Source organism: Bombus huntii, chromosome 9, assembly GCF_024542735.1.
Source record: "Bombus huntii isolate Logan2020A chromosome 9, iyBomHunt1.1, whole genome shotgun sequence".
Taxonomy (NCBI): Eukaryota; Metazoa; Arthropoda; class Insecta; order Hymenoptera; family Apidae; genus Bombus; species Bombus huntii.
In genome coordinates this window covers 6,328,088-6,353,838 of record NC_066246.1, presented here as the reverse complement: position 1 = coordinate 6,353,838, position 25,751 = coordinate 6,328,088, and the positions used below count along the sequence as shown (strand labels likewise).

At 40.3% G+C, this 25,751-nt stretch overlaps 1 protein-coding gene across 1 annotated transcript in view; it reads left to right on the top strand.

Annotated features, from left to right (window-relative positions):
- Nucleotides 1-25,751, top strand: part of LOC126869889 (T-cell leukemia homeobox protein 3-like) — an 85,748-nt gene that overhangs the window by 6,681 nt on the left and 53,316 nt on the right. The gene's annotated exons all lie outside the window — the stretch shown is intronic.

Below are 25,751 nucleotides of genomic sequence, written 5' to 3'. Positions count from 1 at the left end.
TAATATACTTCGAATCTACGATGGAATCGTCTGTTCTTCTTGTAAAGGGCGTTGAAACGCACGATAAAGCTCCCTTCTGACCGACATATAAGATCCAACAGTTAATAATTCACGGCTGATAAGCCGTGTTCACCTGTGATTGATACTCGAGGCTGGTTCTTGCGTAATTCTATCTTTACGAGAAGTGGCTTAAAAGTTCGATGCACGATCAATTGAAATTGGTTGCACTCTGTGTGTCGTAATTAAATAATTTCTGGTTGTATCGGTTCTGTGTCACTTTGATATTATAATCACTACGTATCTAATTAGAGATCTATCTATCTATCTACGTAACGGTCGTATATCTATTTAGATAGTAATTTAAATTGTTAATAAATTAAATAGTTAATAATTTAAATAGAAAATCCAAGCTTATCGCTAATTCTGTAGATCTTTATGTTATACGTTATTTTCATATATAATTCATTTTATGAATTTTCCGTGTATTACATTAAAATGGAATATTTATGCGATGCAACGATCGCATACGTTTTTTTACGACCTTTTGTATCGTAACGCGAACCATGTACTGTTGTACGAGTACAAACCTTTTCTCGAACCAATGGAATTCGAAAGCGGGACGAAGACTGGATATACATTTTGCTAATTCAATCGTTGCTCGTGTATTTCCATTGATATCGATGTCACGCGGTTTTGCATAAAATATCGATTTATATTCAATTCGTTACTCTCTAGTCGAACCGAGTCGATTGGGCCAAAGTAATTGATGTCTGCCATTTTCATTATTTCTTTTTCATTTTCTCTGCTTGCAGCTAGTGTAAATACGTGCGTGGATATATGCGTGTCCGAAGTTTCTGTTCAACATCCTGCGTATAACTCTAACGAGAAAGACGAACATCTTAACGCGATGTCGAGTGAAAATATGATTTTACTCCCTCTCTCTCTCTCTCGTTTGTTCATTATTATTTTGTTAGAAAAAAAAAAAAAAAAAAAAAGAAAAGAAAAACAGCGGGAAGTTATATCTTACCTTAGTTAAATCCATCTACGTACTTATGCAAAAGTGCTTACACCTCACTTTGCTTAAGAATTAAAGATGATACGAATCATGTTGCTTTTCGATCTTCATGTCATTTTTTCGCAACTATCTCGATACTTACGAATCAAGCTGTACGTACCACTATCGAGACAGGTGGGAGCTGGCGTTCGGATAAATGAATTCAATCAGCAAAAGTTCATTTAATCGAGCGTTAAAACCAAAGCTTCGTACAAATGAATGCTTCGACCATTGTTCGACTGTATAAACTGCATGTTTCCGGATAAGTTGCGACACGCAGTCAAATGGAGCTCTCACTGTGACGAAACACCCGAAATAGAACGCCTTTTTCTTCGCCTTTTATAAAAATGTGTCTTATCCTTTACTCGAGAACAATGCTAAACTTGGTAGGCGACTTTGACTCAGTCGCTCACTTCTACCGTTTCTGGTCGTACGGCCGATCGATTCGCATTGATCGGATTGATTCATCGTCCGGTCCGGAACGGGACAGGGACAGCGCGAGATCGTCGTTGCCGCCGTTCCCGTCCTCCTTCTTGATCCTATATTCCAAGATGGCCGCCAGTTTGTGCGCGCGAGCGAGCGGAGGCTGCGGTGCAAAAAAGGACGAGCGTAATAACGTAGTATCGTTAATGGCTGGGCAATTTCAGCGTGTACGAGTGGCCCCTCTTCCTCTCTCGTTCTTTCCTCGCCGACGCGGTGTATCGTTCTTTCCGACTCGATCTTTTTTCTTTTCGTCGTTCTTGCCGCTCTCCGAAGGCGCGGCAACCACCTCCACGCGCTCCCCTTGGCACCCCTTCTTTTGTGCCACGGCATCGTTCGTCGTGGAAGTGCACGGCGGACCGGTCGCCGAAAACTGATCCGCACCGACCGAACCGATTCCAAGCGTTTAACTGGTTAGCCGTTTTTGACGAGTATACTCGTCATGAAGAAACGGCGATATCTTGTATTACGACGAATATACTCGTCATGAAGAAACGGCGATATTTTGTATTACGACGAATATACTCGTCATGAAAAAACGGCAATGTTTTGTATTACGACGAATATACTCGTCATGAAGAAACGGCGATGTTTCGTATTATGACGAATATACTCGTCATGAAGAAACGGCGATATTTCGTATTACGACGAGTATACTCGTCGTGCGTAAAGAAGGAAAAAATAAAACAGTCGTTTCGTTGCAACTTAATTCCGTGTTATGACAGCCACGCACACTCCGTGTTCGACGAGTATACTCGTCATCGCGTACTCTTCGCGACACGCTTTAGGTACACGCTTTTCGAGCAGGTCGCAACAGCCGACTGGTTAATGGCACGAGTCACCCTTTTTATCCGCAACCGTTTCGTCACCGGTCTGTCTCCTTTTGCCTTTTCGTTGAGCCGCCTCTCTTTGCGCTGAACCATTGGCATCTCCTCTCTTCGATTCTCCTTACGCACTCATCGATTTTTGGCAACGAGACCCGCGTATTTCGTTGGCCGCAAACGCGTGTTAGGACACTTATACCTTTCTTGCAAGATTCTAACGAAGTCTGCTTTATTTCTACATACTTTTGTATACTTCGTTGTAAGGATCGTGCGATTCGAACGAGATAACGAGGAATTGTTATAAACTGATCGTAACATGAACGTCGACAGAAGCATGAAATTTATGTTACATAGTTACTTTTAAGAGCATTTGGAGCTTAACTTTAAGCTTCTTTTAAAAGATTGTCTCTAAGCTTTATTTTATTTCATCAATTGTTACAAAAGAGTAGGAATTACTTGCCCTTCTCATGGAACGTTAGTTAATGTACTTTAAGATTACGCACATATCGTTAATTTCATACATTTTTGTACATAACACTGATAAATACAAGTTGATCGAAATCATGTTCATTTAGGTATTCTGCGAGGTAAAAGTTACCGACAATCATCAGAAATTGATATTCTTTCCTGATATCGAATTATCAATTTGCTTTTTAATCGTAAAAAATATTTTACAATTAATCGTTATAATAATTAGCACCAACGTTATTACTATAATTCCACGATGTATGATTCATTTGGTACGAAGGTCGTTTAAGCAATACCACCTATTCTCGTAATTGTAATAGAATGAGATTCTGGTGATTGTTTCTTCTTTTATACTTCTCTTGGCATTGACGCTTATGCTGAGATATGCAGGACTACAACTATCAAGGAATATTTCAATTTCTCAACCATTTACCAAGAAATAATGGCGAGTACCAACACAAAAGCGTACACACATAAGCACATTTAATGAAATTGTTGCTTGTTTTGGCCTTTGATAAATAACATTTTTTAAAAGACAGTGTTGCAGGCATAGTGTTATTTAAATTCCTATATTATTTGTTCAGAATTTAATAACAAAATTAAAACCAGTATAAAAATAGAGAAATAAAATATCTCGTTTATTTCCTATTTATCTTCCATTCATATTTATTCAACATTTATTATCTCAATTTTTATTTGTTTACTAATCTCTAGTCCTTATCGCTAATAGAGAAGACTGTGCAAATAAATGTCTATTTAATTGAAAAGATATTTAAAATACATTTAATTGACTAAGTATCGTATTAAGCTATCAACATTGATCATTCGAAAGATTAGTTCAAACAGCATTTCATTTTTTATCGATTCTTCTTCTTAAAAAGTATCCGATGTTCGGTGCACGAATGTTACCCGTTTTTTTTTTTTTTCAAAATTTAAAACCATTGATCGTCGTTAATTACTCAGGCGATCCATTGAGTATTGGCAGACCAGTGAGTAATGGTCGAATTTTTCTCCTTGTCAGTTCGTTTGTTTCACTTGGCGACTCTCGAAAAACGAGGACTGGCATACTCGAATTGTACGAGACAGACGTATCTACGTGTTCGGCCTGACGAATATTTTACACACGAAAGCTTTAAATACAATTAGCGTCTCGTTTTTCAGGAGAAACGTTTCAGCTTTTTCTTTTTTTCATTTTTCCTCGCGAGGACATGTTTTCGGATTTTTGTTTCGCTCCGCTTCCGACAGCGTTATAGGTAACGCGAACTATAAACAACACGAGTGAAAGCAGTTTACGCGAAAACAACCGTGTTATATCATTGCTTACTTTGATTCTTAAAATTTCATAATATCGCTGTGGATAAATTTCTTCAATCCTTTTCCTGTCTTGTAAATATAGAATATTGAAAATAAATTGATATCAACGATAAGTATCGAAATCGAACGATATGAAAGATAAATGCACGTAAATCGCGTCTTTCTGGTTACTTGAATAATCGTTCAAATTTCATTATCAGATCGAAAAAATATCGCATCGTTCGAATTATTTATCGTTCACGCATTGCGCTGATATCTGAAATATCGTTTCCATGATAATTACGATGTGTTCCATTTTGTTGTTTAAAAATTCTTACCTATACTTATATATGTATATACAGGGTGGTTGGTAACTGGTGGTCGAAAAATAAGTCGAAAACATAGAATAAAAACTTTTCGTTCGAGGCTTTGTTTTCGAGAAAATCGACTTTGAATTTTCGCTCGGTACGCGCGCACTTTATCGCGTCTCGTTATAACGGATCTCACTGTAGATCGTTGTCTCGATGAAAAAATTAAAAAAAAATTTTTATTCTATATTTTCGAATTCCTTTTTCGCGTAGAATCACCCCCTTTCCGCTTGTACCACCAGTTACCAACCACACTGTATACGTATGTGTAACAATAGGTAAGAATATGGCGAAATTTACTCGAACCTTACAATTAGTCGATATCGATTAGGCACCTAATGCTACGGGTTCTCAGGAACTTTTCAGAATTTCCATGACTAATTTGATCCCAGCGCAAAGTTATTCCCTTTATTACCAGGTTATTACACAGCGAAGAAACATGAAAGTCGCCTGGAACAATAAAAAAACTTGAAAAAAAAGACCAATTTCTTTTATGCTTTACGATGGAATATTTAAGTGCGTTATTAACTACCGCTTAAACGTCGTGCAAGTTTTTTCTCCCGGAAGTCAAACGCCTCCCGAAAACTTTTATAGGGTGCTTTATCCTTGTACAAATGGGATAAGTTGTGGAAATTTTAGGGAACTTCCTTGTCGTTCGCTATCTTTCATAAGGAGGCGCAAGTTCGTATTACGTTTGATCAAGTTTCATTCATTACCTCGGCCGTGTTCTCGAAATTGCTGTAATTCTTATTTATTTAATTCAGCTTCGTTCCAATTCTCTAACTTTCTAACAACGATGATGATGATGAGCGTACTTTTCGTTTGCATACTTTTCGTACCGGTGCGATTCGGTTTTTATCGTGAAAACACGCTACGAGATGATTCGACATTATGACTTGGAGACTGCGATATCGATAGAACGATACAATAAAGCCGCAACAGGTCATTAGGTTCGATCGACGTGTAATGCGTTGTGCAGAATAGGTTGCGAGAACCCTCCGAAATTGTACGGTGTTGGAGGGTCTTTGCAGGCGCGCAGGGAACTAATCGAAAACATATTTACCGATTAAGCCGCCAGTACTCGCAGCCTTTTCATGATCAGATTGAATCGTCAGAAATATACGATTATTTGGTCCGTAATGATGGCCTGCGCTTATTACGAACGACGTTGGAAACAATTCACATTTTCTATCCCTTTCGTAATTCGATCGAACGAATTTAATGAAACGCGAGAGCGAGTATCTAAATGTTACGGGGCACGAGCAACATAAATTCTCCGATCAGAAACTCGAATTACATTAGGTTATATACTTTTGTAATCTTAAAAACCTATTACGATGGAAAAACGCTAGAATTAAGAAATACGATTAAGAAACGTGCAGCTAACGATAAAATTGTCAACGACAGATTTAATTTAACGTTCTGTTCGTACTGCGAGGCAACGTCCGGAAAGTATTACCGTATTCTTTCGTCTAATTCTGTACGTGGCTACTACGAAATTGGTATCTATTAAGTAAAACAGCATTTTTACAATTACGCGTTCGTGAATCATGCGAACTTTTTATTCCTTATGAAAGTTGCCCTGGTTTTATGAAAGACACTTCGTCCGAACGTTCTTCCAGCACCTTTTATTTACTACCATTTCATAGCCAACAAACGTGCTCGTCATTTCTTTTTTACTCTCATTGCGTACGCGTCTAGTCGCGATAAAAATGTCTTCTCTTTCTCCTTCTTATTCGTCGAACCCCGAAAACACCTTCGTAAAGGGTTACGCGGATGTAACTTCACCTTAGCCTTCACGTGGCAAACCTTCTACGTCGTAAATGTCCAATTTCTCGAGATACGCCAATCGCAAATTTAAATCGAACATTTAAATTTGCAAGTGACATCTCTCGAGAGTAACATCGTTCGTACGTTCTTGCATACCTGGCCGATTCGTAAACTCCAGTCCCTGGACCGCAGTTAACACTGCAAAGTAAAGATCTGGCTTTCGGTTACGTGTACATGCAGTTGGCGACAGCGAGATCTCGTAAGGGTCGGCCGAACAGGACCGAAAACCAAGAGCTTGTGAGCCGAAGCGATCCGAAAGGGTGTCTGTGACTCGGCTCGTTCGTAAATGAGCTTTGTGCCCTTTCGAACCTCGTGTACGTACACACATACGTAGGTGCAGCGAGCCGTAATAACACATGTAGCCGTTAGACTATGGCAATAGGACTACTTGGACTATACACGGGTATACTTGGACGCGATGCTGAGATTAACCGTGCAGGCGCGATTACGATACGCCAGTATCCGATTGGTCGGTGGTTCGTCGAACAGCATGGGCGGAGCAACTGTAATGAGTTTCTAGCTTAGTACTCTCCTGCTTCGTTCCTCTTGTTCCCTCTCTCTCTCTCTCTCTCTCTCTCTCTCTCTACGTTTCTCCCTATCTCTGTCTCTGTCTTTGTCTCTTTTGCTCTTCGCCGTCTGCCCTTTCTCTATCTCTTTTCGTTCACCCACCGTTTGCCGTCGCGTCTCGCTCGTACTTGCAACGCGTCATCTTTATGCACGCGTACACCGGCCATTTCGACACGTGAACGCACGCGATTACGCGCGTAGTGTTTCTTGGTTCGCGTCGTCTCTCCCCTTTGTCTCCGCCCTGAAGTTGTTCCGCGCCTCGTTTGTCCTGGCTCAGTTCACCGAGCCTTCTCTCTATGCGTTCTTCGTCGAATAATTTTCGAATTACGGCCAGAGAGCGTTCGACGTTTCACGGGCTGGCGTTCCGATCGTGAAAACGGCGTTCATTAGCGACTGGGATACTTGACAAGATAAATTCGCTTCGTTATATAGAAGAGGCTGGCTCTCGATGATCGTCGGTCGGCATCGTGGTTGCTCTCTCTCTCTCTCTCTCTGTCTTGGTCTTTCTCTCTGATCGTTGTGAATTTTTTACGTCTCGGTGGAAATCCGCGTTTCGTAGAAGCGTCCCGCGTGTTCTTTCCTTGCCAGATAGCCGTGGCTTTTTGTATTTTAATCATCGTGTTAACCAGCGGTCGTAATACGGATAATTGTAGGTGGTTAAGTATCTTCTAATATGGTTCTAACGTATTTCAGCAGAATTTAGTTATTATCCAGAACGTTTATCTGATTATATCGTTAGGTTGTTTCAATAGTTTCTTTCGTTTTGTAAGGAAATAACAGACACATAGTGACAGGGCAGTCTATTCAAGCTAACCGTAATAAAATAATGTAAAATAAAAAATGTTGTGCATCTGTTATTTCCTCGTAAAACGAAAGGAACCTTTGGGACTCGTATTATTGTGCCTTGGAATACCAACGTTGTTTTGGTTTGTTAGGTTCAAGGGTAAACAAACTGCGGACAAAATATTGCTGTTATTTGTAATCATCAACCGGAGTCACATTTAAACTCTTTATAATAACAACTGTAGTTATAAATAGACGAGCGTGGTCTCTGGGACAGTCTAATAATAGAGTAATTAGCGAGTAGAGGATTAATTGAATTGTTTCGAGCGAGCCACGATTACGACCAGTGTACACTATTTTTGTACTATAATCGACCATTACAATTGTATCACTTGTCTCTTTATTAAACAAATCGACACGTTTAATATCCATCTCACTAATATAAATACGAACCTGTCTAAGATTGGACGTTCTGAATTATGATTTCGAAACGACTGAAATAGAAATTCCAATTTATTGCTTAATTAAATATTCAGACGAAATTAAATATTATTACGCAGAGGAAAGCGTGGGAAAGTAACGTGGAAAATATCATAGTTATTCTCGTTGAGATATGTGTGTCAAGTATCTTACGGTAGCGAATTGTAAAATGTATTGGTAAAGCTGCGGTAATCTGAGAAATATTTTTATGGCACATTCAGTGCCATTGCGGCGATTACTTTCCGTAATGACGCATCATTCCACCCTCTACGTGCTCAACTCCGTAATAGACTTCGCTTGGTTGGTTATTCCTAAGGAAGAGAACAGCGATTTTTAAATATCTACGCTATACGATATAACAATAATCTTCGGTTTATTTAAACAAGAGTATTTTAACGCTAGTTTTACGGGGCGCGTGATTTTGACGCATTTTGTACTTCACTTCAGGAGAATTACACGAACCGATTTATATTTTTCTTTTACCATTTCTACTGATTTTTATCCATTTAACGAGACGAATATATATCGAAATTCATTTTCTTCAAAGCGTCCTAGTTTTCTATGCCTATTTCTGCGGATACTGCGTCGATTTGATTCAATCGAAATCCGTCCGTAACCGTAGCGTTAAAAAGTAACGTAAAACTCGCAAGTATGCGTGTACGTAATATCAACAAACAGAAGTATCTAGATGCTAATAAATTCCCAGGGATAAAAGAGACAAACTCGATGCCCACGACAAGACAACACAATTTTACAGATTAATTTTTCAAATTCAGCCGGTCCAATGAAACTGGAAATACTGTCGTTCGCGCAACAGAATCCGATGTCTGTACGTAAGCCGAAATTTGTCACTCGTTAAACCGCGTAATCGATAAACCACAGCGTGAGAAGACCCAGGCGTTAGCTGTTTAATCGATAAAAAGATCTCGTCGTAGTATGAAACGCGATAACGTTTTATTTTGCCGATCGCTCGCGCCTCTGCCTCGTCCCGAATATAACATATAGGTACTATCGTTGATTTAAAATCGATGCTGAATAATGGATCGCAGGCAAAAACGAGCGAAAAGCAATCCGCCCGGGGCAATCGGTTTTTCGGTTAAATTTCATTTCGCTGGAACTTTATGTCAGCGCCGCTTATTGCAACCGTTGAATATTTAAACGTACCCTCCACCGCGATCACCGTATCTCATCGCTTTTGTACGGTTCTTCGGCCCTGGCGAATATAATTCGCCGGTAACGCGAGGTTAATTATTCCAACTTATGATCAGACGAAATCGCTTGGTTCCGCGGCCACGCGGATTTCAGTTTCGGATTGAAAGTAGGGGGTTGCGTCCGTTCACGGGTAATTTCGTGAGTCGACGCAAACGTTTTAGGTACCCGCTTGCAGCCGGTATTAAAGTTGCTTGATACGAAGCCGGGCGAATAATCGGGCACAACTTTAGTCGTCCTTCGCTATTAAACCCGTCTGCGTTTCGTTGCTTTTTCATTCCGGCCTGCTATTTCACCTTCTCTCTGAGAGATAGTCGAGTCGGGGTACGAGGGAGGCGGTGCCTGCATCAAAATGGCAACAGGGAGGAAATTGAACGAAGGATGAAGGAAAGGAAGAGAAAAAGAGAAGGGCGAGGAGAAAGGAAGGAGAGAAGATAGGAAGGAAGGAAAAGAGATTCTAGAGATCGTTCTAGTCGGGATTTTTGTTGAAACGCGGATTAACATGTTCTATCCTTTGTTGATACTGTTGCACGCGCCTCTAGCCGCTTCCTTCTTTCTTAATTTCCGTCCCGGCTCTTTTACACGCGTTCTCGCGTTTCATGCTCGTTGCTCTCTTTTACGACTTCTGAAAATCGATGTCGACACGAGGAATTTGTGAATTATTTAAGAGTGCTCGTTGCCGCGCGGCCCCGTTGTTGGCCTAATACGAATGAGCCGCTATCCTTGTCGACTCTGCATTCTTCATGAGAATCGCATTGTGCGCTCCGCCTAAAACGGACGTGAGAAACGCTCGACGTTTCCCCTTTCTTCTTCTTCTTCGTTTTCTTCTCCTTTCTACTTTGGTGTTTCTGTAACATCTTCTTTCTCTTCTTCTTCTTCCTCCACTTCGTTCTCCTCTTCATCCCTCACCGACCTCTTGCGATAGTCATGGCGTGGCTTTCGTAGTCGAGTAAACGAGACGAACGTTTGTCGTTCTTCCTTGCGGCTAGACTTCACGCTAATGGAAAAATGATATCGTTGTTTGCCTGGAAATCGCTTAAGACGTGGCTAGGTTTTTCAGAGAAGAATTTATCTTTATGATAGGAATGATTTGAGACGACCAAATAGAAGCTACGTACGTTTCTTTCGATGGAAATTTTTTCATACAGATTCCATGTATCGCGAACCAACGATGTTTAATCCGAGCTTCCTATCCGCTTGCTTCTCTCATTCTTACGAAGCAACAACAAGGTTTTATGATACGAGATATTCGTTAAATCGGTAGCCACGGAGACATCCTTTCATCGATGAAAAATTACTTTTCTTCAAAGCCTTTCTATCTGCTATATTAGATTTACATTCAGCCACGTAATGCATTTTGCAAAGATAATCTACGAGAAAACGTTCGTATATTTTTTCTAAAGCCTACAAATTACGAACAGCTACGTAAACTCCAATTTTGACTCGATCGTCGTTAACGCTAATCTTACCAGGCCCGGTCTCTTCTTATTTCTTCTTATTTCTTTCGTTCGTCCAACTTTATGTAAATTCTTATATTATCCGCTAGATCAATTTCTCAATTTTCTGTTAATATGAGAATTTACATAAAGTTAGACGAACGAACGAAATAACAACGAACGTGGAATTTTAAGTTAAATTTTGAATCGGGCCTGGTAAGATCAACGTCAAGTCTCGCTTTATTCGGTGAAATCACGAGGAAACGCGTGCCTCGACAGTGATTTCCTCGGTCGCGGAACCTTCCGCAAACTCCTTCATCCCCGATGGTATCGTATCCAAGCTGTGAGGAGCGTAACCATCGTAAGCTCGGTGCGCCGTAGAAAAAGAAAGGCCACGGGCCTAATCGCGTTAGATGCTCGGTCTCGCCATCTTGCTTTCTGGTCACGTATCACCGTAAAACAAAGGAACATTGAGCGTGCGCGCGGCCAGAATACGCGCCTTAATATTTAATCCCTCATTATCGGGACTGGGTCCGAGCTTTTGAGACAATTGGCAGTTTTACTGTCCAATAAGAATCCTCGGACGTATATTGGTCGAGGTGTTACGATCATGCGTGCCGATGTTTCATTCCACCGTCACAGAAGATTCATGGCGGCTGTTTTAGAACCGGCCAACACGATGCCGTACTTCGATTAGACGTCGGCGAATGTCGGTGGAATTAACGACCGTTAGTTAGGAAATTGTTATTTAATCGCTGGAAGAACGAGATCCATCGAAATCTTTCTACTCTGAGGCGATGATTCTTTTTCCATTTTATTATTATTAAACGAAGGAAACGAAGATAACAGGGTAGAAAGACGAAGAAAAGAGCGTTTGATCGAGCGGAGAAATATCTGGCGGATTGGAGTTTGTAAAACAGAGTGAAGAAGAGAGACGACATGGAAATCGAGTAAGAAATTCCAATATCTCTGGGAGCAATTGACAGTTACAGTGTTCGATAAAGTTGCCTGATGGCGATGGTGGAACTGGTACGAACACGCGCGTTAGTCACACGGATATAACAGATCAACTATGGCGAAGATCGATCCACGTATTTCAATATCATTGCCAGTTTCTTCCTCTGCGTTTTCTTCTTATACGTGATATTTAAATCCAAATTTCCAGTAATCGTATTATCTAAAAAAATTCCCCTACAACACGATTTTCTATAACGCGAATTCATATTGTACAGCGTGTAGCGTATTAACCGCGTTGTACGGTAGTCTGATACTGTACGTTATCTAATAGCTTGTTCCTTAACGAGCTAATAATAGAAATTAACGATAATATTCTGTTCTCGCGATATAACGCTGATATTCCACCGTTGCTAAGGTTCGTTCAAAACGTGAGATCTTGCGAGTACTTTAAACGTCATGACGATTAGACGGATGAAAAGTCATGATGCAGGATGACGGAAAGCGAGCGTTGTCGTTGTTATTGCGTTTGTAGACCCATAATGCTTACGGTACTGTCCCTGACCCGAGAGACTCGCAATAATGAAATTGGAGTTGTTGCTGACTGGGGCGAGGTTGAACGTGGAACGCATACCCGTTGAAATATCACTGCTTTTGCAAAAGGTGGAACAACTAGTCGGATGGCCGGGGAAAGGAGGGGAGCGAAACGAATAGAGAGAGAAACGGAAAGGCAGTGTGATCGAGTACCGGACATTGTGCGGTATAATGAAAACATGGCCGCCACCTGGAAATCCCCGATGGCACTGCTTTGAAGAGAGGTCGAGCGAAACACTCGTAAAATACTCTTCGAAAGGAAAACAAGTTGCGATTGGTCAAACTTGAAACGACGTTGTTAAATGTAGATAACCGATTTTTTACTTCATCATCTGCAGAGAGAGAGGATTTACTTTCTATCGTACGTTGAATATTTTTCTTAGAACCTTCAGAAACATTTGGTCGAACGAGCTTTTGAGAATATCGAGCATTTTAATTACCTTTAATTGTATTTTCATTTCTTGAATGTATTTGGCATTGATTTATCTAGTTTGGTATTTATCTAATTTGTGATCAGGTAACTAATGCAAAGCGATCAAAAGAACGTGAACAGATATCTCACGAACGTTTCATTTGCGCGAATCGTTTTACGCTTAACGAAGGGGAAATATTTTCGAAAATCTATGTTACCTGCCTAACGTTATGTAACAGATAGGATTTAAAAAACAACACTGTATACGTATACGTATAGTGTAGCATTAAATATACACTGTTTCCATCTGCGACAATAAAGGGGTCGATTTTTTAAAGACGAAATCACATCCCCACATTTTCTTCATCGATTATTTAATCGGCCGTAGCCATTTTTACGTCCACTAAAAAGCGCTCGTCCCTTCTGCAGTCGTGAGTCCCTGGACGATCGCTGCCCCACTAGTGTGGATCGAAATAAGAAGGCAATAATTTTATTTTTCAATCTGTGCGGTAGAGAAACGAAAAGAAACGGCTTTCATAAAAATACCAATTTCCCAAGGAAATTCACGATCTTCTAAAAGATTGCCGCAAATCATTCGTGTCATTAATAGCCGGAAGTATCTTCGAAGAAATCGTAAATATAGCCATTAGTATTTAATAAAAATTGTGCCGTAGGTATTCCTATTCGAAATAGCTGTACAAACATGTACCGAAGAATATCTGAAAAATTTGGAATTATTTGAAATATTATTGAATCGATAAATATATCTATCTGTAGGATTTTTGGAATATTAGGATTATTATTTGAAAGATTAGAATTTCATTTCTAATATATACAGCAATTTCGTTGTTTTTTTTTTTGTTCATTTAATTCTAATAATAATCCCAATTTATTTTTCTTAATCTGTACATTGACGCTTCTTTCGTTAACGCATGAAAGAAGATCGAATTTACTATAGAAATTATATTGATAGCTAATATGGTTTATCTCTTTCGACAAAGAGTTAATCGTATTATCAGCTTTAACTAAAAAAGACTCCTAAAACTATGAATTTCAAGTTAACAACAGAGACGATTAAAATTGTTCAAAATACTTGAGTTTCGTGTGTGAGGAATGGACAATCTGTAAGTGAAGCGACGTGACAATAGTGTTACAAGATATACCTGCCTAATAGTAATTTTCGTGGACTACCGTCGTTAATCCGATTTCCTATAAAAGAGAAGTACGCTGGCACGTCCTCGAGTGAATTTCATGGAGCTCGAAATTAAATAGAATTTAATCTCGGGACATGGCTGTATCCTAGTCTCGGCAGAAGTCTGGTTTACGTCACCCGTAACCACTTAGCGTATTGGAGTTTGATTTATTTTCCGAGGCAAACTGCCGCCTAGGGAGGGTAGCCACCCTCTGGATAGGCTCTATTGTATTTCTATTAAGTCTTGGGCTCGTTCTTTCGCCCCGCACGTTTGTTCGCTATCGCCATCATATTTTCTGATATTCCATTCTCAGCCGCAGCTATCGCCGATTGCTCTCGCACCAAATATTAATTCTCAAATATCGTTGCTCGATAATTTCTTTCTCCGACCGTTTTCATCGCGTTTTTCGAACGTTTCGAGAAATTAGCGACCGGAACCGAGTTTGGAACCGAGTACACCGACGAATATAGAAAATAGGAAATATTTGTGAAAATTTTGTGTTCGAACATTAACAGCGAATTTAATGTAAAACAGTAACGTAAACATTTTTTTGAAAATTGCGTCACAAGGAGATTTAGCGCGCAACTAGTAACAACTCGGTGGAACAAGATATAAAACGTGCGATCAAATATGAACATTTGATAATTATTACACTGGAGGAATTTATTTCTGACATTCACCAGCCAATTTCTATATTTCCAAAATCTTTCTTTTTCTAACATTTTTCGTAGCTTCTTAAAACTCGCCCCCTTATTTGCAGAATTACGCCATCGAGTTAAGACTTTAATTAATTACGATACGATTTGATGAACAGCCAACCGAATAAGACTTTTTGTGGGTGATTTAGGAGAACGAAGCATGTACTCCGTAGAAAGGGGTGCCGCGTTATAAATCCACCATAACGGATTAATTCCATCGTATCTCGAGAACGCCAACGTATTTATACCCACGTTACTTATACGCGCTACGTCGCGAGTTAAGTTATCCGAAACATTTATCCGCTTGTTAATATAACTTTGCAGTCGAACGTTGCATTTCTAATCCGTTTCTCTAAAATTATCGATATCCATACATTATACGATATAAACGTATACGCGTTTCCCATAGAAAATATATTCAGCTGTATACGATTGACAATTCGAATATTCGGAAATAATCTTTATAACGATAGAAACAAAAAAAGAAGAAGAAATACAGCATTTCTCGTTAAATAGAAATTTTAATTAAAAATGGTGGATAAGAAAATTAAATTCGATCAGAAGTAATGCAATTACCTCGCTTGGATAAACGGCTATGGTATAATGATTAAGAAGGAGGGGAATAAGTCGTTTCTACACGGACAGCTTGCCGGCGGGAATTAAGCATTCTTTTATCTTCTTACAGCGTCTTTTACGCGTCTCAGCTTGAACTTGCTCTTAATCAATCAAAAAATCATGAGCGTATAAATCACAAAGCGACGGTGTGATACAAATTATAAATATTCTTTTTTTTTTTTTGCTTTGTTTCTCCGTCGATCTCGATTCGTAGGATATCGCGTAATCAATGAAAAATTTATAATCTGATTTTGTAAACGAAAATGAAACTTTCAATGCAGGTAAAATTTTGTAAACGATTTTTTTCTTGTCAGTGTCTTCTATTTTAAATATCCTTTTAAATATCAATGTAGGTAAATTTATGCGCATCTACGGCAGATGGGAAAGATAACAGCTTGTTCGTGCTATTCTTTATTCACGTAGCTACGTTCTTATCCGCGTTCGTATCAAAATAATGGAATACAATAGGAAATCTAGGCAAGGTATGAGAAGAACAAAGTCATTCTCACTTTGTTCATTCACACTCCGTGACGAACGACTGGGATACTTTTTTCATTTAATTATCTTGCCGCTAATTACCGTAAATTACACATACGGTAGCGTGTACAACTGGAAGTCGTTAATGCGATAATCATTACATCGCGCTGCTAGTATAATTCCATACTGACATCCTGATAGCTGATTAGGATTTTTTCACCTCGGTAATTTAGCGTAAGAATGTTTGATTTCTGATAAATCTGTTGATGGTTTTCCAACGATACCTACGATCCTTTCGTCGCCAATTCTTTTGTATTCTTTCGCGATAACAGATCTTCATCTTTATCTATTCGCTACGAAACGACAATCGGTAGCTTGCTTTCGCGAGAAACTGACAATTTCAATATTTACAAAGAGAGACTATGATCATCCTCCGATTTTCATTCAGAGCGTAACAGATTCTAGTCACATTGCTGCAGCGATATTACCGAAATAAAGCTTCCACGGGTTCAATTTTTGGAAACGAATACTACGCTTTACCATATGCTCACGTAGCTATCGGAATACCTTTTTCTAATTACCGATTTATCAATTTTAACGTGTCACCGATTACCAAAAACTTCGTACAAATTCCGCTCGTTACCTTCGTTCAATTACACGTCGGCCGTAACAATTTTTGGAAATTTCGTTTTCATAACGAGACGTCCTCATTGGTCGAACTGAGCCTGCCAGTTAAAGACCATTAAAGGCTGGTTACTGAACGAGAGCGGTGGTCCGTGGATAAATCGCGAAAAGAAATCGACGCGGAGCATGCGAGCTGCTCGAACGTCCCGGTATCGCGAACGATAACAACGGCCGTTTGGGGGCGGAAGGGAATGCGGTCGGTGATAAACTCCTCGGTAGACAGAATACAGATCGAAAGTCTACCAGCTAACCAAGTTATCCAGGCCCCCACTGTGTTCTTGCTGCCACTTTCCCTCCATTTGGAAAATCCCTTGGCACTAAATAAATGTTTCACCCTGGTCGGCCTGGCCTCGGTATATTTGTATGCGGTGTTGCGCCACCGATACTGCACCCTGTCTATACATAGACTTTCCACGGCAGGCTCCCGTACAATCTCACCGGTTTCATACGGTTGCGGGAACAATGCCAGAACACAGAGGTGTTCGTAAGAAGTACGAGCTTATCGTTTCCTGCCTGAGAAAGAGTTCACCGGGAAAGATTAATTCGTTAGCCGAGTTCGTTCTTGCAGCATCTCTTTGGGATTGGATATCTTCGATCGACGTTTGCTTTAGTTTTTATTCATTTCTTTTACTTTTCATAGTTCTTCTCTTCTTGTCTGGTTTCTCAAACACCAAGTTTGACGTCTCTCGTAGTCAATATTTTAGTGTCGGTTAATTCATTAGTCAAGTTGTTACTTTGCTTATTTTCTTTACTCGTTTACGTTTCTATAGCGATTTTAAGCGCTCTGATAGCTTTCGTCACGCACGTGTAGCCCTCCACTCGATTTCATCCCCAAGTTTCAGCTGGTTCCGAGTACCATCGGTGATCGTCGACGTTGAAGCGAATCGAATAAACGATAAATTTTCTCGCTGCAGCGTGAATCTAAAAGAGACAAGATGCGTAATTTTCCTTCTATGTCTGTCTATCCTTCCTCTTCAATTCTCGAACATTCTTCAAGAATTTTATACAACATTCTTTATACAACATTTTTTCTTTGTCCGATTCGAGACACTTGAATCTGAGAGATCTATCGAACTTCGTTTAATTCATTTCTAGAATTTCAGAAATATTCGAATCACTTCGTACTGTATCTGCTCGAAGACTCGACGAATTCCTCGATCTTCGCTACAAACAACGTACCAGACAGCTTTTCTTTTTTAATTTCCATCGGCATGAAAATTTATCCGTGCTCCTCTGTGGATCGCAAAGAAAGGTGGATAACAGCATCGCAGTTGATTCGATCAACCGGTAACCTCAAACGCGATATCTCTTCCTGTATATGAGACCTATCTCCCACCGTCTTCTTGGCATAAAACTTTTTCTTTGAATGTTTTACGAACATATTCGCCGACCGTCACAAACTCGTAGGATCTTATAGGAGCCCCTTCAGGGCGATCCTCGGCTCGCCGAGGAACTTTAAAGTTCCGCATCCGATCTGGAAATCTGGATCGGAAATCCGCGGGGAGAAGGAAAACTTCCTTCCATTTGTCGTATAGTCTGCGCAGGATAATTCAGAGATACGTCGATTTTCCATTCCTCCGCGGTGTACCTGGCCCTGTTACGGTTGAATCTTTTAGGGGATATAAAACCGTGTCAAAAGAGCTTTTCTATCGCGCGTCATTGTCCATCGACGTTCTTCGGAACGGTAAAATTAACTTTCTCTATTTTAGGCTCGTCGCGCGACTAAATCCAAGTTACTTTAATTGATTCGTTGCCGATTAATCGACGAGGGTGAAGCGTTAAAGAGCTTTGAAAATTTCAAGTGCAATTTTGATTTAGAAGTACGAATCTCTCGCATCGTCTTGCAAATATTTGATGGTAAGCTCGTCCATTTTTAGATTTTGAGAAATATCGTTAGTTACGAGGCAGATCGAAGGGGGTGCGATATATTTTGAAGAAGAAAGATCGTGTGAAAGAGGGTAAATAATATTCTAACGATACCTTTTTACATTCGACGCTATAGCGTTGAACAAACATAAAGTTGGATCTTTTCAACTTTAAAGGGATGTTATTTTACGAGACACGTGGCTAAAGTGTCTGGAATCTTCCCATCTGTGGAAAGATTAATACACACTATCGATTTTATATTTTCTAGCTGTCGTTCCTATTTTTCCTTGGCTATACGTTTAAACGGCATCTGCTACGTTATACAAATTTTCGTCGCAATGTGCAATGTGTGTCGTTAAAAATAATTTTATCGTTATCTCTATCGCACGGTATCGAATTTGAAGAAATATTTTTCCATGACGAATCACGCGATACGATACTCGAAGTTCTGTGAAAATTCGTATTATTATTACGAAGCCGATCGGAGTTGTATCGTGTGCTTGATATTATTTACCCGAGAGAAATCAAAATTTCTTTTCCTCGGCGCTTGTTTCAAAGCGTTCTGTGCATGACTCAGAAACACGTGACGCTTAAACGTAGTAAAATTTCACGTAATGGTAATACGATGCTGCGAAGCATTTCGGATTCGCGCGTTCTTTTCGTTCGCCAGCTTTCCGCAAAGCGTGCTAGATTCCAACATTAAAAGATCGTGGATTGCGAAAATTGTCCGAACCGAATTACTTCGTACTTTGCTAAATTGCTTATTGCCTAAGAGAACGATTTCTTGAAGGGTTTCTATCGCGATTATAGCCAGGAGTTATTGCAGGCCGGCAGAGAACTCGTAAAGCCTGTTGCGAAAAATAATCACCCGTAAATCAAAAGCGCCTGTTAAGACTGAAAATTCCAGATCGCGAACCGCCTGTAATTGTATAAACAGTTTTCTTTTAAACAGTAGCATGAAAAACATAATTTATACAGTTTGTGGCCAATTGGTCGGCCAGTGAAAGTAGAATATCGCGATAAAATGGTAGCGGTAAATAAGAGGATATCGTAATAGCGCAATTTATTTTTACTAATCTCGTTCATTCGGTCGATGTTGCTTGCAACGCAACACTTCATTTGCCATTTTTTTGTCCATTCTGTAACATTACAGTTGCGAAAAGGAATCTCACAGGTGGATTAACATCTTCGAGTGAACGTATTTTTACTGTTTCTCCTTTCGTTAAATTTTATAGTTTCTCGAAGATGGAAGAAACTAAAGTATTAGATTGTTTCGACAGTGTCTCTTTTACGAACACGCCTTTTACAACAATGTATTTTTATACAAACGTAAAACCTAATCTGTCAAACGTTGTGGTCTTTATAATGGTCCTAATGGAAGAAACTGGATTGGAACAATATTTCTAGTAGCTACTGTGATTATTCCAATTTCTCACGTTCTTACAGCGAACTTCGATTTTTTAAAGCGTTTACTATCCTAAAAGATTTTTCGTACGTTGACAAAACGACAAGCAAATTTACGTCTTTCGATAATGTTACGTTCGCGCAATTCCTGCAAATTATTCCGCTGCTTGCTTCTCAATGGATTCATAGCCGTAACAAGCACTTGTTCAGAGTTATTCTTTCGCCTTCTTACATGCAGTCCATTGTCATCCTCTGGTACATCATTTTTACATCCTTCCAAGATTCTTTCTTTGCATCACCATACAATCGCGATATCCTGTTCGACACGTACAAGCGCAAGAACTCCGTGCAATCGGCGCACAATGAAAATCCCTCGAACCGCTCGGTTCACGCACACGCGCCGTTCATTGTCACGTGTTTCACATCGTGCAACATGGCAAATTCGCGCGGTGCAACATCCTTTCATCCCTTCTACGTCAAATTAATCATCCGCTGCTCGACCTTCTCATGGCGGAGTTCTCGTCGCGACAGTTGCACCGACGCGATAATTCCCTTTTTTCCTGTCCCGGTCTTTTCGTCCCTGCAACCTGTAACCGAGACCCGTGGCAACCGGATTTACACGAAGAGCGTGCCGGTAACGAGCTTGTAACACTTGCGCTACCATAGACAAATCCATCGTGGCCCCTCGCCGATATACAATTTCACAACAAGCCAATCGTTCGAGTCGACCACACGCCGCTCGTCAAGTGGTTGTTCGCTCCATGAACCTTGCGAGAGCGACAAAGCGTCTGCTCTCCCTTTTGCTGCGACCATCGGCAACCCTCTCAACTCCCCGGGGATCGACGACCGAGAATCATAACATTTTCGCGTAGGACGTAGGTGTCGTGCAGTCACCAGTTCTCACATGGGCGCGCTGTAACGAAATTGATGTCTCTGTTTCGTATCACGTTTCGGCTGTGACCGCCCCCTCCCAGGAAAGGGGGCTACGTTCCTTGATTATGCCCTTGATGCTGGGGGCTGGTCGAGTTCATCGAGAGAGAGAGAGAGAGAGAGAGAGAAGACTCGAGCGGCTTTTGATTAACATCGACATGCGTTGGATGTTGCTCGCGAACGTCGTCTTTGTTCAACGTGTAAAAGAATCGGTGGATTTTTGTTCTTCTTCCCGTGGAGGCGAACAACTGACGAGTCTGTAAACTAATTTTTTGTCGAGCGACGTGTTACGTTAAGTGGTAGAATGGAGAAGTAAGATACTGCGGTGGGACTTCGGTTACACGAATTAATTGGGGGAAACAGGAACGTTCGGACGAGGAAATTTTCGGATGATAGAACGGCGAAGATACTTTTCTCGTGCGTATTTTTGCGAACGCGAATATCGATACGAATGATCAGATTAAATACTGAACGTATACCCTATTCGATCTTATTTTCGAGTTATAGCGACTTTCTTCTTAAACAGACTGTATCTGCATATCTTTGCGAGAGGCCATTTAAAATGACCTGTTTGTATCGGAACACAAAACTGGAGACGGTTTATCGTTCATCGCTTTACTCCGTCCGTTTCTCTAGTCGTTGCTTGCACATCGTGACTTATGTGAAATTAGTTGCATCTAATCAATTAATTCATCTAAATAGTTGCATAACTACTTGCATCTTTCGATAGAATGATTCCAATGTAGAGCTCGCTATAATTCGTGAACAAGGTTGAACAGAGCGTACGTTTAGACAAATTCTTTCTATTATTTTCATGCGCAGAATCCACTGTTGAAACGATTCCTCGATACTACAGAACATCCTAGTGGATATTTTTCTTCGCGATATCGACGAATATTTATGAAAATACACAGGGCCAGGACGGTCTACGAAAATTATCTGCGATCATCGATGAGCCAAGAGAGATTTTTGTCTCTGGCTATTCTGTCAATAGAAAGTGAAGTAGCAAATTTTGATGATGTTATCAAAGATTTGGCGTTGGAAAAAGCGAGAAAAATTATTTAATATTATTATTGGATTGTATAATTATTTATTCGTCTTATAAAAAATATAAAATATGTAACAGCATTTGTAAATAAATAATTCCTCGTTGTAAAATTTAAGTGTAGGATTTGAATATGTATTCAGGCCCCGCAAAATTTTTGGAACCCCGCAAAAGGTCACGCGGGCCCTAAAAATATTTACGTATGTACGTACGTAGCTTCTCCAGTGTTCGACGTGTTTGAAAATGTTGTATTTTGGCTAAAGATTAGGTAGAATTGAATGGAATAGATATCGTGCCGCTCGCGATACGACCAAAGTGAATTTATATTTTTCTCTCATCGAAACAACGCGTCAGGGTCATCGATATAAAGCACCTACCTATCAGTTTCTCATTGATGCACCGGTCGTCGGTGGTTTTCCCTTCTGTCGTTGTACAGTTTCCCATTGATGCAGCGGGTACGCACGCCGGCGTGCACCCTCTTTCGATCTAATCAATTATTTACTATTGCCAGTGTTCCGTTGCGAGATAAATATTCTCTCTACGTAATGCGAACTTGAATCAAAGGACAACGGGGAGAAGTGTACGTGTATGCAAGCGCAGCAGACGATTACAAAAACGTGTAACGAGCGTCTCCGGGCCACGAGGGACCAATACGTACCAACAGGGAGACTTCGAAAGATTTTCCTGCAATTAACTTTTTTTCCGAGCAGCGACGAATTTACAAGATGAAATCACCGTAGGTGGATTCTAGAGTTAACAAACAAACGGATCAATTTTTCGTTACGCGTTACGAACGCTGTAGAGTTTTATCGAAAAATTAATACGCGCGTGTACTTGTTCGTATTAATTTTTGTGTGCGTCGATATTTTTTCTTTTTTTTTTTTTAGACACAACGATACTCGCGTCAATGTTCTTTGAAAAATCTTCGTAAATAGTACGCGTCTATAATTTTCACGGAGACTTAAACAGATTACACCGCGAATAAATTGGAATTGCTTTAGGTTTAATTCAACGTCCATTCTATTTTAATAAAGCTCATTCCTGCTAGAGTTAAACGTAACGTTTCGAACTCTGTACGTTTATGTAAGTTTTCAACGTATCCTCCGGACTTCTTCGTTTATAAAAGAGACAGGAGAACGAAGATGCGTTTAGAACAAAAGTACTGACAAATCTGTCTTCCGACGTTTATCGATTCTACCCTATCTTCGAATTCTCGTATTATATTCACCCATCAATTATACAGATATACATATAATATCTAGGATATCGAACTCGTTCGCAAAACTGTGCCGCGCAACGTTCCTTCTGCCTGTAACTCGTGCAAAATTCTTTCATCGCATACCGCGTCCCACGGCACGGCGAAAACACAGCGATTATTGCGCGAATCACTCCCACGTTTCCGGGCTTAAAACTCCGGGTGTTGTGAATAAAAAATAACCCTTTTGGAGAGGGCACGCATACAGCTGGTTTTCCACGTCGTCGCGTCTTTCATCCAGCAACAGGACAGCCCCGGTCAAACCCCTTGATTTCCCTCTTTCTCCCTCTGTGTTTGCCCCGCTATCTAACCTTTTCGTCGCACTCTGTTGCCGTCTCTGTCGCGACGCTATCGCAGGATTTGTAAGCGTTTCCAAAAGGGTGGAATGAATTATTCCGGCGTCGGTGAAAACGCCTAAGTGACACGCGGACGTCTGACATCCAAATTGATCCTCTCGATCGGAACGGATCGAGTTGGGAGGAGGATGGGCCTCGCTTTGCCCTCCAGAGGGAACAAACGTTGGGCTTCACAGAGGAGAGGTTGGCGCGAGTAAGCCGGCTTCCTTGCATAATTCGCAACCGCCCACGGAACCCCATTAATCTCTGAACGCACGAATCAATGTAAATCGAACTGCTTGTTTGTCTATAATTTTCCATCCTCCCTGTCCCTTCCCTCCCTTTCTTTCGCGATCGTCGTCCATGCCAATAAAACATTCTACGAAGTTGAATTAGCGGCGCTCGCCAGTTTTAGCTGCATTCGTACCAGGCCTCTGTTCGCCTTTCGCACAGCTTTCTGCTCGCCGGATACGAAGATCGGCGTTTCGTTAAGTGGTCGTTATTTTTGCCGGTTCTGATAGGCGCTGTGCATGCAGTCGCCTGATCAGTCGTTGATTCGTTAGACAAATTACGTTAAGATAAACACGAGGGTAGATGATTGATCGAGAAGTCTTCCAGAGATCGCCGAGTGCAAGAGTCGAATACGAACGTCGAACGTCGAGTATGGAACGATTGTTCCGCGTTTGTGTTCGGTAAATGCGAAAGCCGCGTTTCGCCGCAGTAATTTGATTTGCATAAATTAGCAATGTGATGTAAGAAAGATTTTGGTGGCTCGGATAAAGAATAGGTGGAAAATCTTCTTATCGATTTTAAGTAGTTTGCTTTTTGTTTTATTGTATTTTATTTTAAGCGAACTTTTTAAACTAGTCGCGCATATTAGAGAAATTAAATTGCTTCATTGGCGATGATAAATCGATCGCGGTACATATAACTGCGTTCCCCGTCTCCTTTTTCTTCTCTTTTTTTCCTTTTATTTTTTTACGACGGCGTTACTTCGAAACGTTTACGTTGCGGTCGAATTGCCACTTCTGCACATTTTTAATGCTCACCGCGCGGGTGACGATATCCATTTCCCGAAGGGTAAAGTAGCTCGTCGATTCTTAGTATCGTTGTTGAAACGTGTTTACACCTTCCGTCCCCGCTGTTCGCGTTCGCTTTTCATCGCACGGAACAGTATTGCAAAGTGTCATTTCGAATGAACAACCAACGATGCTTTATCGAAATAGAGTGTTATTACTTGAAAGCGATTCCTGAATAATCGATCGAGTCGTTCATTTGAATACCGTTTCGTAAAATCAAATTGAACGATAATTCGATTGACTGCGGAAAATGTTATGCAATTTATAATATATCGTACAACTGACGCTACGATATTTTATCATCGATTTTGCTATTTTTACAAATGCACGCCAAGTAAAACGTTCGCTCTTTGCCAGGAGAAATGTCCAGAAAACGATACAGCTGCCAGTGCTGAAAATAATTGTTCCAATCGATCGTTCTTCTTATTTTGTAAATAATCGACTATTTACGGTGTAACGTGCAACGATATAATCACGCGCGAATCAACTGAAAATTTAAGAACGTACGTAGATACAACTTGTAAATTACATCGCGTTACCTCGTACAATATCGAAGTTTCTTTCGGCCGATGTAAAGAAACGAATACGAAAAGAATTCAACTATAATATTCAAGTTAGTTTTAAACTCTGCGTTTCTAATCCCAGTTTCCAATCCAATTTCCCTAGGTAGATACTTCCTAGTTTTACAAATCTACATAGAATTAACGTACAATTTAGAAAATAATTGATAATCGACAACAGATCGTTATCTTATACGATCGATTCGTGTTTTACCGTATTTCATAGAACGTTCGACGATGCTGTAAATAACGCGAAATACGTAGGTAGAAACCTCTTTGAATGGTATATACGCGTTGAAACTGCGTAATAATGTGCGGCCTCGGCCATTAGAAAAGAAACGGCAATGCAAAAGGCGAGAAGGTAAGACTTAAGTCGTCGTTTCGTCACTATGTGTGCGGCAAATTATTTCGTTGCCATTACCGCCAGTACCGCAATGTTTATTGCGCAACGGCACACTGTTCGTCGATTACCCCTCAAATGAATTGCCAATCGAAATTACTGTTTCTACGAAACGAAGCGTATTCGCCTGATGCGTTTTGCTCGTTTGACCATCGACGCGATACGAAACCGTGTCAACTGTTTGATTTATTTTAAATGGATAGGTTGTTCGCTTAGTATGGGTTTGCCTTGGAAATGAAAAATTAATACGCTGTACAAAAGCAAAAAGAAAATAATTTTTCTTCCCTTCGAATTTCTTCCCTTTCGTTCGAATCTTATTTTTTAGTATTAGGTCGTGTGAAAAATTTCTTTCGTTTCATAAGGAAATAACGGACGCACGACATTTTCCGTTTTATATTATTCTATCGAATTACGTAGGATCCATTTTGTTTTATCAAAATAAAAATCGCAATGTTTGA